Below are 17,883 nucleotides of genomic sequence, written 5' to 3'. Positions count from 1 at the left end.
GAGATTTACAATAAAGCAAAACCTAGATACATAAGGCCATATAGGATGATGCTAAATGAAAGGACCTCCAGGATATAGAAACAAAAGCCATATAATGAGTGATTGTTGTCCTTAATGTACTATGTTATCTCTCATCTCTTTTGCTGTCCCTTGGTTATCTCATATTGTATTTTACCTTGTTATCTGATATATTGTATATATGTTTATTTGGTTATTTGAAATTGGATAGAGAAAGGGGGAAAACAAGATCAGAGGTGGGGGTGGGAGGAGGGAAATGGGGACCAAGACATGAGAAAGGGTATCAATGTTTGTGAAGTAATGCACCTTCTGTCTGGTGAATTTAATGTAATCCTTCTATTAACTACAATAAAAAAATATATGGAAAAAAAGATTTAAGTCTATGGAAACCTTCTTCAGAAAGTGATAAATATACATCGTTCTATGGTGCTTTTACATTTCATATTATAATGAATTCCTACTACAAGCAAATGTTTCAATACCAACATCTCAGTGGACATTGGTCATTTTTTACCTTAAGTTTAGTAGCCTGGAATCTTCTACAGCATAAATTAGCATGACTGTGATCCCTAGACTTACATGAGAAATCAGTCTGCGATATAAATTCTCAGTGAAAATTTATTTTTTCCTATTTAGAGACCTATTTTGAGTGGAAATAAATGTGTTGCCACTCCTTTACCTTGGGTTTTGAATTCACATGAGAAAGAGATGTCAAGTCAAGTCTCAGAGAGACATAAATTCAAGATCTTTACGGGGAAATATAGTTGCTCCTGTCCTCCAAGCTCCCCTAGAAATGGTAGTAGGGGCTAACTCAATAATCTGGCTCTTGATCTTGCTTTGGTTTTAAACTATGGAAATTATTTTACATTAATGTGAGTTCAGTAGCATATTAAAAGGACTGTTTTATTTCCAATCTATAAGTTTTTTTTAAAAAAAATCCAGAAGTAATCTTATTTGTCATAACTATAAATCAAGCTATAAATCAAGAGTGTTCTAAGATGATGTATTACATCCATGATATATTATAGTTAGTTTATTATAATATCATGATATATTATAGCTTAGTGGAAGATTGATTACCTAAAATGTGCAAAGTACTGGGTTCAATCACCAGCATCACACACATACACACACACACACTTACACTACCACCACTACTACTACCACACACTTACACACACCACACATACACAGTCTTTCAGTCTTTCTCACACACCCATAATGATGCGAGATTTTGAAACATATCATAAACATCCAAAACTCTATAAAAGAAATGTGTTCTCATCAAAACAGGACCACCTAGGCAGAGTATTAAGCTCTCATCAATATCTTCATTCTTCAAAGAACTCTATCCAGTTTGTCTAGTCTTCTCTTAGGCTGAAATCCAATTTTGAACCATCTTGGGAGTCCCTTTTCTTGTCCTGACCTGTGTTTCTTCTCCATTTTTCTCTATCTACTGGGCCCGCATCTAATTGTAAAGTTGGATTGTGCTTTTATTTTGACTGTAAACGTTGCACTATCCTTTAGAGAAACTGGGACTCATATAGTTAATGACTGTATATATCTCTATCCACTACTCAGATGTATTCTAAACCCCTCAACATTTAGTTTTAAAAATTCGGATTTCCCCAGATTGTAATCAGAGATTCCCTTCTTGAACACTCATTTGTTAAACCTGTCATTTAAAAGATGATGTAAAAATCAACGTTAATAAATTCTTTAAAAAAAAACTGAAAAAAAAATTCGGATTCCATTCTTCCCTTTGTCAAGTACAAAACAATAAACTTGGAGAACTGGAGTGTGAGTTACAACAGACAGTTCCTCTCCAGATTGCAAATTCCTAACAAAAAAATATTGTTCTCCTTCCTTGGTCACTGTTTTCATCAGTATGCCTTCTTTCCTTAGAACCATCCCTCAATTTTCTTTCTTTTGCCTCAAGTAGTAGCCTTTAACAAGACCAGGAAGAAAAACAACACAATTTGACACTATGTCTTTCAGCTCATGGACTTAAAATGATAGCTTGCTCTCTTCCCAAGTTTTCATAGCTAATTACCAAAACAGTTTTTCCTTTCATAGTCTCAAAATTCAGAAATATGATTACTTTTTTATAAATAAACTATGAAGGTATGGATTTTATTGTAAAGTCGCTGTTTTTTCTTTTATCTTCTTTTTTATAGTAAAAGTTGGAGTATACTTCTTGCCAAGGCTCAATTCTAAGCAAGTATTCCAGTTCATTTACCAACCCCCAACAATATCTAACTCACAAAGGAAGTGCTGACCTCACCACTACGTTTTACTTTAAAATAAAGGGCCCTGATCAACACTACTCTACCAAGTTCATAAAACATTTTGATACTATTACCACGTTCTGCCTTTTCAGTTTCTCACTTGCCAGAGCTTCTCCTATAAAATGTTATTCTCACAGCCAAGATGGAAGGAGCTCCTTAACCAAGCATCCCATCAAGGGATGAAAGAATCTTAAGCCTAAGAAGGAAAAGACTTGTCCTACCTTCACCATCTCTCAGGGGACCAAAGGAAAATAATCTCAAAAAATGAAGTAACCTGCCCAGCTGTAAGGCAGACCTACCTGCAGAGTCCAGCCACAGAGATCAGAGCCCAAGCCTGTCGTCTTTCTGCTTTCCAATGCTGTTAATCCCACTGCATGTGCCAAATATTCTAGGTGAAATATACAAGTCCTGTGTAACCTCTGTTATATTTCTGCTTGAGTAAAGGAGTGATTTTGTATACATGGATTTGAGGAGGAATAGTAAAACCCAGAATGTGGTTCACATCATGAATAGCTCTGATACCAGGTACAGATCTCACTGGCATGGGGGAAGCACTGTGTATTAAGATCTGGGCTTGAAAGTGCCAGTGTTAATGTTGTCTTACATTAGCAATTGCCATATTCTGAGAAACTGCCCTTTCCTCTATCTATTAAATGAGATTATCAACTTTTCTGCAATTTTGTCACCAACAGAAAGTGTTTCAAATATTGTCAAGTATAAGTAACCATCTTCTTTAAATTCATGAAAATTAGCCAAGGGTTTTACTCAACAGATTTACAGATTATTGCTAAACATCAAGCTGTGATAACTGGATATATTATTTATTTTTAAGCTGGCATTTTTGTGTTCACCAAGAAGACATACACAGTAAAAAGAAAACAGAAAAATAGATATTTTGATAACTAGCAAGGTAGGAAGATGGATAGTAGGTAGATAGATGCACAACATTCTTAGATTAATTAGTTAAAATGTTATTAGTAGGGTAGGGAAAGAGTGATTAATCAAATTAGTGAGACTTTTTGATTGTTCATAGCAAGTATAATATTGTTGAGCTACTTTTCACTTGAAAAATAAGGACTGTGGGCTTGATGAATATAGAAATCTCTGTTAGCTAGAGGTCTTTAACACTGTGCAATCTGGGCGGAGGCAAAGGGAAATAGGTTCTTGAATTATGAAATAAGCATATGCCTGAAGAAAATTGTTTCTCAACAGACGTGCCAGCCTAGCGGAGGACGTAAAGGAATGACAAGTTCACTGAATGAAGGAGGTGAAAGCCCATTTTGCCTTGGGTGTGGATATTGAGAAACTCTTACTAGAAACAGAACAACAGAAACACACAGGCACAGGCTCATAAAGATATGAGCATTCCAGAAAATTACTACATCTACATAGGAATTCCTTGTGCAGAACCACATGGATTCTGTGATGATCATTTGCAAAAGGAAAAAATATATAAACGCATTTCAGAGAGAAGAGTGGTTTTCAGCTCAGTATGATAAAAATTACTATTAGAATGGGGGAACATTATAAATCCCAAAGCAGTGGTTAAAACAACAAGGAGAACCAAGAAAGGTCCCACCATAAATTTATTTTGATAGTTATACCTTGTGTTCTATCTTCTGCCAAACGATCAGCAGTAAGACATCCAGGCAGACGTAAGTTTTCAACTGTTTAACTCCACCTAAGAGTGAAATTAGCCAACAGGCTCTGACTTCAGTGAAAGCCCAGTCACAGGGGTGCCGTTCCCTCCTCTGTGATGTCATGCTTCTCTTCTCAGCAGAGAATAATTTCACATTCCCCTGCTACACCCTTTGTTTCTACAACGTTAGATGGGTTTTGCATACAGAAAACCACACAAATGCATTCCCTTTCCCCAAAGCCATCATTGCACACTTCTAGGGGAGCCCTCCCTGCCTGTGAAATAAGACACAAGCTCACTCTCACTCCCACAGGTACAGAATGGCAGAAGAGACCCCATACAGCTTCCCAAGAGGAGGTCAACTGCTGTTACAAACAGAACAGAAGAGCAGAGCAATAAATCTGTCAGAAAATTAGAAGCCAGTGGTATAGAATTGGGAGCCTGATATCTGACCAAGATGGTTGTGGGGACCTAGGGACTTCAGGTGCATCCACGGAAAAGGATGTGTGTGTGTGTGTGTGTGTGTGTGTGTGTGTGTGTGTGTGTGTGTATTTCTAAGTGTCAAATGGATACTCACACTCCTGCATTGTTTTCCTCACTAGCAGATTAAGTTCATGTCTTTTGTCGGTATATTCCAAGAAACCAGGAGAGGACAGAGAGGAACTTTTCCTTTATCTCCACAGTGAAGTAACTTAGTGGGATGGATAGGCAGAAAATGTTTCCCATAGTGTGAAAAGCTTCTCTCAAGTCTGATTTCTCTGGAAGGCAGAGATGGAAACCGTTTTCAAATGAATGGTCTGGAGAAGGACCTAGTCCCTGTGTTAAATCTATTTTGCTACTACAGCCTATTGTTTTCTTTCTTAATTAAGTCCTTTATTTGAATCAGTCAGCATTACATGATATACTGTAATAGAGGAGGGCTTCATTTCAGGGTCTCTGGTTCTGAATAAAGGCAGCTGTCAGGATACGTCCACTACAATGCACTTGATAAAGGGCAGAATTGGAATTGGAGTGCTTTCAACTCACTGTATGGCTGAGACCAATACTTCAGACACCTCAAGGGCTAAGGGCATGGATACCGCTGCAGAATGTTCCCCTTGCATACTTTGACCTGTTCTACCTCGGAGTGACTTCTTCCCAATTGATACCAAATTCCAGAGACAGAGAATCCTATAGGCAATCATCTCATGATGGAAACCAAGATTGCTACCCCAAAAGAAGCAGTCACCTCAGGAAATTGCTCCTCTCCTAGTAATAATGATTTCTTTATTGCCAGTAAGACTGCAGAACCTCACCTGAAACAATGATCTCAGACTAAAATTGGACCAAGACTACTTGACTAAACACACTCCTCACCACCCCTAGCCCTGGTTCTTCCTTTTTATGATCCTGGATCTGTTGTCTGTGTCCTGAAGACAGATCTTAGGGTTTCTGTTCTGCTCTCTGATGACAATACCACTGTCTCTCCGGATCCTGGACATGGGAAATGACTGAAATAGTCAGGCCTGCCGTCCAAGACTTTAGTAGCAAAGGGTGGTGGTGTCTTCATTTTGGTGAGCTAATCGGTTTAGGAGCTAATTGGTTTAAGGTCTGAGTTCTAGGACTCCTGGGACACTGCCACTCAATCAGAGCATCTTTCCTGTGTAGCCACTTCCCTTGGCACTGTTGAAAGGATATTCCACGTCCTTCAAAGCAGAGAAAGCATCAATAGCCTCAGAGATATCTGGAGTTTGGCTCATAAGAGCTTTTTCTTGCAATCCCATGGGGATTCCACTGCTATATCTTGTCAATATTCACAAGAGGGCAGAGAGCATCCACTACTATATCTTGTCAATATTCACGCAGAGAGCACACAAATCCCCTTTGGAGTGTGAAAGGTATGGTCTTTGGTCAGAGAGAAAAAGATCAAGAAAGACAAAGCAAGAAAGAATGAGTAAAAGTAAGCAATTTCCAGATTTTATAAGATTATAATCTTTGACCTATTTCCATATGTCTCTTCTCTTTATCTGTACTTTAATGTTTTATTGAAAAGGTGGTGAATAAGGCATTTACAGTTACAGAGTTAATGGTAATGAGTGCATTTGTTTTTGTTCATTTTTACCCAATGACTTCTATATTTTAATATTCAGGGTTTTTACAGAATGGGAATAAAGAGGTTAAGTAATTGGTCCAGAATGTATAGAAATTCAAACACAAAATCTAAAACTCCAAATGCTTAGGATTTTTCCCTCTTCTTTACTTTAGATTTTGTTTATGAATCAATGTCTTTGTGAGATGTTCATTGGCCAATTTTCTTAAATGTAAAGACATTCAATTATCAGGTTTATACCAAGTGTCTTTTCTCAGCCTTTCTGATACGTCCATTGGAGAGATCTGACTCTTCTCCACTTCTTTTTGCCTTGGTTTGCCAAAGAAAGTCTGTCTTATCCTAGAGGTCTGTTGGCCTCTGTGCCCTAAAGGGGCTCGGGGGTTAAGATAAGAGCCATCTGGTTGCATTTGATATGAGAACCTACTCCCAAGTGTTAGAGTTCTCTTATTTATGCATCCATCAGGCTTTGCAATGGCCTTCTTGAATCTCCAGAGTCTCCAGTGACTTTGATTTCCATCTCATTTGTGGGAAGGATGTGGTATCTATATATCTTATCACTTCTGTCAGGGACACAATTTCATACCCTGTGTATAGTTCTGTGAGTAGATTCCTGATATCACTCATAACTTCCTACCTACTTAACTTGAACTGATTTCCAGTGTGTGCCTAGATATAATCGTATCTGCATACTTGGATTTCCACTGATTACTGGTTATAAACTCCTATGCCAATGACCTGTTAAATAATAACAGAAATTGCTGAATGCATGAGTGGACACATTTATCGAACACAAGTGTCTAGTATCATGCTAACAACTTTATCTGAATTATTATAATTATTATTATATTTTAAAAATAGTCACATGAACATTGATTCTCTTTTTACCTAAGAATTAGGAGGGTGGAATAAAAGAATAATTTGTGACAAAAAAAATACCATAGGATGTGTATCTTATTTAAAACAGGGACTACAGGATACATCCATAAACATAGCAAAGAGATGTTTGTTTGAGATACTTGATATGAAGTATTGTATAATGGGACAGAATGGTTCATGTGTTTTAAATCCTGTAAGATATGTATTTAAAAAAAAAAACACAAAGTCTTAAATTGTCCATAAAATAAATGCTTGGTAGCAAGTTGCCCCTTAATTGTCCAGATAAATTAGATAAGAACTAAAAAGTTATGAGAGACATATGAAGACCAGTAAGAAAAGGCAAAGTGTTTTTTTCTCTACTGAGCTAAACACAAAAAGAAAAAAACTATCCACTGTAGTTTTTGTGACAGTAAAAGCCTCAATATTAAAATGCATTGGGTTGATTATGCTACTAGAAAAAGATTGTCACCTTAATCATTCTGATGAAATAGGTTGTACACCAATCCCTGAGTTTCACTCTTAGACGATTTCAGTCTTTCCTGGAGGTAATTAATTTAATCAGTGTGACAGGCAAACTCTTTTCCTGGTGGCTGAAATGAAGTGCTGACTTTTTTCTCTCAGGACACAAGATTCTTGACACACCCAAACTTCTATAGACATTTGGCCAGTAATACAAAAATGAGATTGATTATTACATAAATGTAAAAGGCTTCATTTTTTTAATCTTCCTTGAGGGTTTGACATCATTGTTCTTGACAATTTTAAGTCAAACAGAGGCAGAGTCTTGCTTGCCCTAGAGAATCTAAATTTCCAGGAATTTCATTACCCAAGTTTGAGAATGTCTTTGAATGCCTTTCTTTTCAGATTCCTTCTTCAACAGAAGATAGTGTGTTTAGCTGCCTTTGGGTCATTGACTCCAGTCAGATAGGTGCCATTTTTAATTGTTCATCACTATATCTGATTTATTGCCCAGCACAGTACCTAGTATTTAGTAAGGACTCCATGAAGAATAACTCTTCCAAGTTCTTACATCCACCACTAATTGCCTTTGTGATTTGGGGCTAGTCATTTAATACAAGAGACTTGGGCTTAAAAAACACTGATATTTTTCCAACTGATATTTTACTAGTCATTGACCAAACGTCTTGGGTGTTCACCAGTTAACCATAAAAACTACAGACAAAAACAAGATTCTACCCAAGACATTTAAAGTGAAATAGTCCCTAGCTTCCTCATTCAACCAATCCTTGACTGTTTCTCACTCAATTTGTCATCTGCCAAAGAAACACCCCATCGTTCATCTTTTATAAAAAGGCTTCTTAAAATCCAACTCATCGTTATGCTAAGTTTCTTGCCCCAAGTAAGAGTCATATATTTACTATGTGGCTCTGTTTTCCTTTTGAATCTTAGAATTTACTTCTTTGTTAAAATCTTTATTTTATTTTATTTGGCTCTGTTTTCCTTTTGAATCTTAGAATTTAGTTCTTTGTTAAAATCTTTATTTTATTTTATTTCTCCTACACTCTGGAATTCATTTAAGAAAATAATCTGTCCTCTACCACTAGGAGGCAATGTTGAAGAAGCTCTAACTGTGCTGTAGAGATTCATCAGCTCAAAATCTTGGAAATTTTCAAATATGGAAGTGTTCCCTAAGCTATGATTCTAGGAGTAAGAAAATATAGCCCTAACACCTACTTCTCCAAGGATTACTAAAAGGCATTCATAAAAATGTGCATATTCATATTGGAATCCATTTTTCTAAACTTCTAAAGAAGTTTTGCATGGTATCACTTGCAGGAGTTCAAGTTTAACTTACCACTTTAACCATTCAAAACAATTCTTGTACCACTAATTACCCCTCTATTGTTAGTAATCAAGTAAATCTTCTTTATTACTTTCATGAATGTGATAAATTATTAAAAGACAAGGTAGTAGCCTGATTCAACAGTCCACTGATCTAAGTTACCTTGCTTAAAATAAGGCAATATGAACGCAAGCTAGCTATAAATAATTTTTTAAATGGCACAAGTAATCTCTCTCAATTTTGTGATTTACTCTTTTTTATAATCTGGAAAGTTCTCTTTATGTATAGGTCTTTGTGTGTGCTGGTCTTGGGGCTTGAACTCAGAGCCTGGGCATTTTCCATGAGATTTTGTGCTCAAGGCTAGTACTTAATTGTTTTGATCCTCAGCTCCATGTTCAGCTTTTTGGTAGTTGAATGGAGATAAGAGTCTCATGCACTTGCCTGACTGAGTTTGGCTTTGATCTGTGATCCTCAGATTTCAGCTTCTTGATTGAATAGCTGGGATTATAGAGCTGAACTCTGGGTACCTGGCTGGAAAATTACTTTTTAATGAAAAAGAAAAATCACTGCCTAGGGGACAGATCAGTTCCCAATTGTGGCAGACATAGTAAGAGAATCATGCATTGTATATTCATAAATAATGAGTTTTTATTTGTTTTTCACTTACATAGCATTATTTTAGGATTGGTTGAGGGGTCTGAACCTATGGCCTGGGCACTGTTCCTGAGCCTCTTTGTGTGGCAAGTCTAGTGCTCTACCACTTGAGCCACACCACCACTTCAGTTTTTGAGTGGTTAATAGGAGATAAGAGTCTCACTGGGATTTTTTTTTTTCTAGAGCTGGCTTCAAACCTCAATCCTCAGATCTCAGTCTCTTGAGTAGCTAGGATGATAAGGATGAGCCAGAGATACCTGGCTTATATAGCTTTCGTTATTGTGATTTTATTTACTGTTAGCCTTCCTAAATCTCCCTTTTATCTGAATTAAAAGTCCATCCCCGTTGCTGCCCTAAATCATTCTTCTGTATAGTAAGGAAAAAAAATCATAAAAGGTCTACTTTTAGCAAATCACAAAGTTTCCAGAAGAAAATGTCTAAAGTAATTCAATTCATGGCTTAGACCACAGGCCTCAAACCTCCTACTTGAACCTCACAGAAGACCAAACTATATCTGGGCTTGTAAGTTTTAATTTTGTCAGTTTATTTTGGTCTTTTACTAAATATGATCCATTCCTAGGTTTTCATGCTAACAAGAAAACGGCTGAATTTGTATAAATTCCTAGAATTGGTAGTTCTTTCAAACTATGGAAACTAAAGGTAGGAAACCTCTGAAAAGAGATTTGACTTAAAAAGCCATCCAATGTTCTTGGACTTAGCAATCTATACCTGCAATTGCAGTATTCAGAGAAGTATAAGTAGGAAAAATTTGAAGCCAAGGCCACCAGAGAGCCACATAGGAAGACTCTGTCTCTAACAACCAGAACCAACAACAAACAACAAAACCAGCAAAAAAGGCTAACAAGGCTGCCATATTTTTCACAGCATTCAATATCCAGGCTATTTCTCAAATATTCAAATGAAGGAGCACAGGATGGGAGTGACAGAATTAGATGGTAGTGTTTTAAGGGAGTACTTAGGAAGCACTGAAGAGCCAAGGTATCCCATGTTCTACGTGTTACCCTGTCATTTTTGTTTGTCAGGGTAAGTTCAGAAGGAGCCCTTGGAACTAGTTTAAGATCTGGTGAGCCCGAGGAAAAGAATCGAGGGAAACTTGCGTGTTGAGTGTTTCCACTGAGAGGTTGGGAAGGGCAAGCAGAAAGAAGGCCACCGCCATGGGGGTGGCCCTGCGTCAGTGGGGAGGCCTCCCTGCAGGTTGACTTGAGGATGGTGGGGCCCTGCTTGGCTCCACCATGAAACATCTCATGTAGTGCTTACTTGTGGTCAGCTCCCCTAAATCTGGAGTTTCTGGTAGGGAGAAACTCTAGGACTGGAGGGGGCAAACAGGAGGGAAAAGGATGACAGGTCACAGTTTGGTTTTGGTACAGAACACACATGTGCACATATACCACTGCATGTAATGACACTTGCCCTGGGTGCTATGATTTCAGCAACTGTATACAATACGGACCGAGGTCTTAAGACGTACATGCTTCTCTTTTAGCCCCTCCCCATGGATTCTCTTTCTTTACATCCCTCAGCTTTCATAAAGAGCTAAGGAAGAAAAATCACCATTGGCTGTCTAAATTGTGACAGCCTCAAGTTGAAGACAACAAAACACCAGGTGACTATTTCCTGGTGTTCTAAAACTGTGTAGCTACCTGTTGAGTAGTATTGGGGGCCTTAATAGGCCATAGAAAAGCTTTTCATCTATTTAAAAATTTTCTTTCCAAGATGGTCCATCATTCTCATTAGAAAAAAAAAAAATTGGGCAGGGAGTTTGGCCTAGTGGTAGAGTGCTTGTTAGCATGCATGAAGACCCAAGTTTGATTCTGTGGTACCACATACATAGAAAAAGCCAGAGGTGGTGTTGTGGCTCAAGTGGTAGAGCTCTAGCCTTGAGAAAGCCCAAGGACAGTGCTCAGGCCCAGAGTTCAAGCCCCAGGACTGGCAGAAAGAAAGAAAAGAAGAAGAAAAAGTTATTCTAACTATTGCCAAAATAAATAGTGACCTCAGTGGTTTTAATTTAAAACTTAGGAAAGATTAGCATTCAGAAAAATGATTCTCTCGACACAGAAATACTCAGACACCACCAATCCTTCTTCTGATAGCAACAGTCTTGAAGACTGGGCTCTCCTGTTGTGAATAATTTGGCAGTGGTTGAAGCATAATTCTCTACTTTTCCTCCTAGCTGAAGAGCCTGCTAAGCTAGGAGCAGGAACCCACCCTAAGTAAATCTGACCTTAAAAGAAAATCTTCTAAAAAGAAAGAAAAAAGGAAAACAACTAACATGCGGAAAACACCTCACACACAGAGTATTTTATTTTTAAAAGTAAGATGAATCAGCAGTAGTACTTCTGCAGATCAAAGTACTTTTTCTTCTTTTCACCTCCTTTCCTTCACTGTCAATGGACAGACAAAAAAAGGCTTAGATCCAAACCAGTGAACAGATAAGGTTATCAGAAAGTAAAGAGATGAACAGCAGATTAGAGGTCTTTACATAGCCATTTCTTTAGCGAGGTAAATATGTATCTATCTACAGGTTTTCATCTTAGCTAAATAAACATTTACATGTATTTTACACGAATTTATACTCTGAAGAAATGACTGATTTTTAAGAAAGTTGAAATTTTAATTTGTGAAACTAATTTTTAAACACATGCTATTTATCAGTGAGATTCATCTGACTTAGAGCATGTGTGATTTCATCCCAAGGATATTTTCAAAATGTTATTTTAAAGCATTTGGAAGGAAAGAAGCAAGCCTTTGTTGAGACCAATTTGTTTTCTTTTCCATTTTTAATTTTTCCTATTTACTGATCACTTATATAGCACTTACTATGTGCCAAGCACTATTTACAGCACTTTATAAATATCAACTTGTTTAATCATAACCCAACCATGTAAAATATGTACTATTATTACCTGTGTTTGACAGATGAGGACATTGAATTTAGAGAGGTTAAGTAACTTGCCTCAAGTAACACAGCTGCTAGTGGTGAGGGTGAGATTTTAGCCTAGAATTCTTTTTTTCCTCTTTTTTCTTTTCTTTTTTTGGCACCATATCTGGAACTTGAACCCAGGGCCTGTGTGCTGTTCCTGAGCTTTTATGCTTAAGGCTAGTTTTATCCAAGCATTCTATCTGTGAACTTTGTTCTATTCACATTGCTTCAGCAGCAGATGTTCATACAACCAGCCTTTTCACTGCAAATCTGAAGGAAAATATAACAAGTAACTTATGCAAAATTAGGACAATGACACAGTTATTTTGTATCAAGTTTACCTCATTATTATTATGTTTTAATGATATCGGCTCTTGGGTAGATAATGTGTATACGTTCAGCTTCTTGGGAATTAGAGAAAGGAAGGAGACTGCAGTCTGAGGATTGCTGCTTGGATAAAAAGAACTTAGAGAGGCCTTGTCTCAAAAACAAGTCTTGTGTGGTGCCCACTTGGTATCCTATCTTCCTGGGAGGCAGAGATAGAAGGATTACAGTTTGCGGTTGGCTCTGACAAAAGCATAAGACCTCATCTGACCAAAGGACTGGGGATGTGGCAGTAGAGTGGCAGCTTAGCAAACATGAGGACCCAATTTCAAACCCCTCACCCTCCCCCCCCTACCTCCAAGAGGAATAAAGAAGAAAAGGGAGTAGAGGAGGATGAAAGGAAAGGAGGAAGGGAGGGAGGAAGGGAGGGAGAGAGGGAGGGAGAGAGGGAGGGAGGAGGGAGGAGGGAGGGGGGAGGCCAGACATAAGACAAATGAAAATGAAAATACTCAGCACTATCTTTGCAAATCCTTTCTATAAATCTAACAGGGCTTTAAACTAGATAGGTAAATAGAAGATAATGCAATAATCAAAGTATTTTATTAACTCAAAGGGAAGAAACAAGAATAATGAATGCACAGGTGATTCAAATACAAAGGATAGTAAGAAAAATAATTACTCTGCATGAAATATAAATGAATTAAATGCTTTTTAGTATAAGAAAGAACTGGAAATAAAATTACAAAAAGAAAGGTACCAAGTTATTATCATGGATAATAAGCTGGTTTCGCTACACAGGAGAGCTTTATAGGCAATAATTAATACAATAAAAAATTAAGAATGATTAAAAGGAGCATAGGGCAAAAATGCGTTAAACTATTGAAGGAGAAAAGGAGAAATCAGCACAATCAAATCTGGGAAAAATACTTTAATGTGCCTCTAATCAAGAAGCAATACACATATATATGTATGCATGCATGAGTGTGTATATACATATATAAATATATGTATTAGAAAATTACCTTCTTTGCTCTACAATGTGTAGAGGCATGGCTGACCTGTAATTGCTAAATGTCAGTAATACTTCCCATGCCTACTAGAATAGTCTCTAAAATTGTAGTATGTACACATGTGTGTATATACACATACACACCCATCAAAATGATACTCAAACTATATATATAACATATATATATTATATATATATGAAAACAACAACATCAAGCCAGGCACTGGTGGTTCACACCTGTACTCATAGATACACAAGAGGCTGAGACCCGGAGGATCACAGTTCATAGTGGGCCCAGGCAGAAAAATCTGTGAGGCTGTATCTCCACTTTTCAATCAAAATGCTAGATGGGAAGAATGGCTCAAGTAGTAGAGCCATAAGTAAGAAAGCCAATGGAGAGCACAAAGCCGAGTTCAAGTCCCAGTACTATCAAAAAAATTGCAGATCATTCTTTCTCATATATCTAAACATAAAAATGCCCCGAATAAAATATTGGTCCAGCATTCTCAGAGTGCTATTAACTCCATAATGTCCTCTTTCTTTTTTTCTTTTTCTTTTTTTTTTTTTTTTGCCAGTCCTGGGCTTGAGCTCAGGGCCTGAGCTCTGTCCTTGGTCTTTCTCAAGGCTAGAGCTCTACCACTTGAGTCTCAGCACCATTTCTGGCTTTTTCTATGTATATGTGGTACCAAGGAATCGATCCCGGGTCTTCATGGATGCTAGGCAAGCACTTTAACCACTAGGCCAAACTGCTGGCCCCCCCATAATTTCCTCTTTCTTAATAATGAACTGTATCACTTGAGCTCTATGCACAATTTATCTGAACAGCTGCATGACTGAATAAACTATAATCACATTTAAATAAAAATAAAATGCACAATTAAGAAAAATAAGCATGGCATATGTGAGAAAGAAAGATCACAAATTCATGGACAACTTGAGCTATATAGAAAAACCTTGTATCAAATAAATAATTGGGGGAAATGGAAGGAAAGAGAAAAAAAGGAAAAAGAAACAAGGGGAAATAAAGAAAGAGAAAGAGAAAGAACAAAAGAGATATACAAAAGAATTTATGCAATATCCATAAGCAAAACCTATCTAATCTAATGACAGTAGAAGTCAAGTCATGAGTTATGCATAACCCATAAGTTATGTGCATGGGTGACTAAGTTTGGAGATGTAGATGGTCTTCTGATTTGTGATCTCAGGACTCTGCTAATGTATGCATTCAAGTCATAAGCATTTATCAAGTTATCGATTAAAGATTTATGGATTTTTCTGTATATGTGTTATGCTTCAATTAATGTGTTTTTAATATTGGGGATGGACTCTCAGGACTTGAATATAATAAACACACGTTCTGCCAATGAGCTGTTTCCCAAATCCCTGATACTTTTAAAATCCTATTTCTTAGACTTTTCTATGGCTAGTAAATACTACCTATTGCTGTGAAATGTGGATCTTTTTATAGCATTGTACTATAATTTTCTCAAATTCACAACGAAAGAGCCTCACTCGCTTCTCTGCAATGCTCTGATGTAGGTATGAGTTTGGCTCTGCCATCACTATTTAGCCATTTTTAAATTGTTCCCCAAGGTCTGTTCTCTTATCTCCTTCCAACTCCCTGTTAGTGACGCTGGAATCTAGACAATTGCATAAGCCTTTTCATGTCAGTCCTGGAATGAAAGCTTTGTGCATCACTAGCTGTGTGCACGTATGGTGAGGTAACATTAATATCCTCAGTGTTGTTTAGTCTATATTCCATTGGCTGGCTGCCTACAATGACGAAGGCATCTGCCTGAACAGTTACCCCTTTCCTCTTCATTTTAGAAAAGAAAAAGAAGAAGAAAAAGTAAACTCTGGAATTGCTCCTACCAGAGGAATCATTAATAAATTACTTTTAAACTAAAAGAGAGAAAGGAGTTCTCATGTTCATAGATTCTTTACTACTCAAAAAGAAAGGCACTTCATTCAGACCTCATTGTAGTGAGGCCAAATTGTTACCATGCTCTAGTGATTTACAAATCGAGGGAGGATATTCAAAGGCAATGCTGATCTCATTTCAAATCTTAATGCCAAATTAATTGTGCATGTGGGGTTTCTGCTCCACAGTATCTCAAGTAATACTGACGACACCAAAAATATTAACAAAGGCAGTTCTCTGGAAACTCATGCCTGCTCCTCTTAGTTAAGCTGGGCTCCTGAAATGTACTGAAAAATAGTCCATGTAATTTAATTAAGCTTAAGTACTCCACATATATGCCAGTAAAGGAAAGGAATAAAATGTGGGTTTCCCTCAATAATTGTTTATAGTTATCCCAGAAACTGAGAAACAATGATTTGTTTTTGCCAACCTCCTAATTAATGTCTAGTGATTCATCTTTTTTTCTTTTTGGAGCTGACATTGTGAAACCTCTATTCAATATAGATTTTGTTTTTGTTGTTGTTTGTAGAACTTGAACTCAGGGCCTGGGCACTGTCACTGAGCTTTTTTGCTCAAGACTAGAGCTCTACCACATTAAGTCACAGCTCTACTTCCAGTTTTTCTGGTGGTTAATTGTTAATAAGAGTATCATGAACTTTCCTGCCTGGGCTAGAAATTTTGAATCTTGATCCTCAGATCTCAGTCTCATAAGTAGCTAGAACTGCAGGTGTGAGCTACCAGCTTCTGGCTCAGTACAGCTTTTAAGGGGGAAGATTCTTCAAGATTTTGGGGGCTACTTCGGTGTTTTGTCACTTTAGAGGCTTTGATTATTAGCAACTGGTTTGTTGTTTGATATTATTACTGCACTTCTTGATCCCATGGATTTTTAGGGGGCCTTTTTCGCTGGTGAGACAAACTTCTCATCTAATTGAAAGTGACAGGAACAACTGAGGAAGATGGCACTCTATCCTAAATGCAGCCAAGGAAATGGCTGCTGTAGGCCAAGGGACATCTAAGGCTATCAACTCCCATGTTGGCATGAGGCATTTTGCTCCCATTTGATCTGCACATCTTAAGTATTCTGTATCTTAGCTTCCCTGAGCTGAGAGAAGATGGTATGTGTGTCGTGCAAGCTCCATGAAAATGAGATCATAAATTTCTCTCCCAAGGTAGCCCTGGTGACATTGCTGTCTGAGTCCACATGCTTATCTGATGGTTTTGTCCTTTTCCTCCCAGCACTTGAAACACTCTGTTCCTCTTGCTCTCCAGATGGTTTTTGATCTCATGCCCAAAAAGACAAGAGGATCTCGCTTTCTCTTCTTTCTCCAGAGACCACCCTACCACTAAAGGGCAAAATTTTGTCCTTTCCATTTGGAAACCTTTGTGGCCTCCTGCACACTAAGTTTTGGCTGTCTTGTCTTCTTTTGAGGACCTTCAGAACTCACTGAGAAGCACATTACACAACCTTGTTTGTGAGGGCAAACTGCCTCATTCCAATCCTGATTTCTTCTTATTGAAATTGCAAACTCAGGCAAGTTGCTTGACTTCTCTATCTCAAGTGTATCATCTATAAAGTGAAGCTAATTTATTCAAAGACATCATACCCCTAAAAGAGCTTAGATCAGTATTGAGTATATAGCACTGTTGTTAAATTATAATCCAAGACTATCCAAAGGTATACTTAAATTGACCTCTGAGAATATGATGAAACTTGATATTCATATAAAGCATGTGCTCATACAACATCAATAAAAATTGCCTCGGATAAACTGAAAACTCAGTAACATAGAGAATAGAACCAGACTGTTCAAATCCTCACCTGGGAGAAGAAATGACAATTTGGACTGCTTGCTCCCCACATCAGTAACAGCATTAATGAACTGGTTAGTGCTCAGTGCTTCGACCCCACAAGGAAAAGAAAAGAAGCCATAGGGTCAGTAGCACCAGGATATCAATTAAGTTTCTCACCTACTGTGCTGCATAGTTATCAGATATGTAAAATAAAAATAGTAAAATCAACTCATCTGGTTATTCTGAGAATGATCTGTGCCTGCTTGTGAAGTTTACTATCTCCTGAAATGTTCCCTTCCTCTCTCATATTCTTCAAGGAGTCACAAGGCCTTCTCTTCTGCAAATAAATGTTTCGAATCAAAACTATTCCATCCACGGAAAGAATCACTGCAACCTTTCTCTGATTTAGTTTTTAAGACACAGAAATTCAGTCAGATATATTCCAGTCAGAAGGTAAAACTTTCCCATCAAGCTGATTTGTAGGTGTCTCCTCTCTAGAGCTAGCGTAGTTTGTTTTTTTTTTAAAATA

The sequence above is a fragment of the Megascapheus bottae genome, chromosome 9, assembly GCF_031878675.1.
Source record: "Megascapheus bottae isolate mThoBot1 chromosome 9, mThoBot2.hap1, whole genome shotgun sequence".
Classification (NCBI taxonomy): Eukaryota; Metazoa; Chordata; class Mammalia; order Rodentia; family Geomyidae; genus Megascapheus; species Megascapheus bottae.
Note: the sequence above shows the minus strand (reverse complement) of the source record.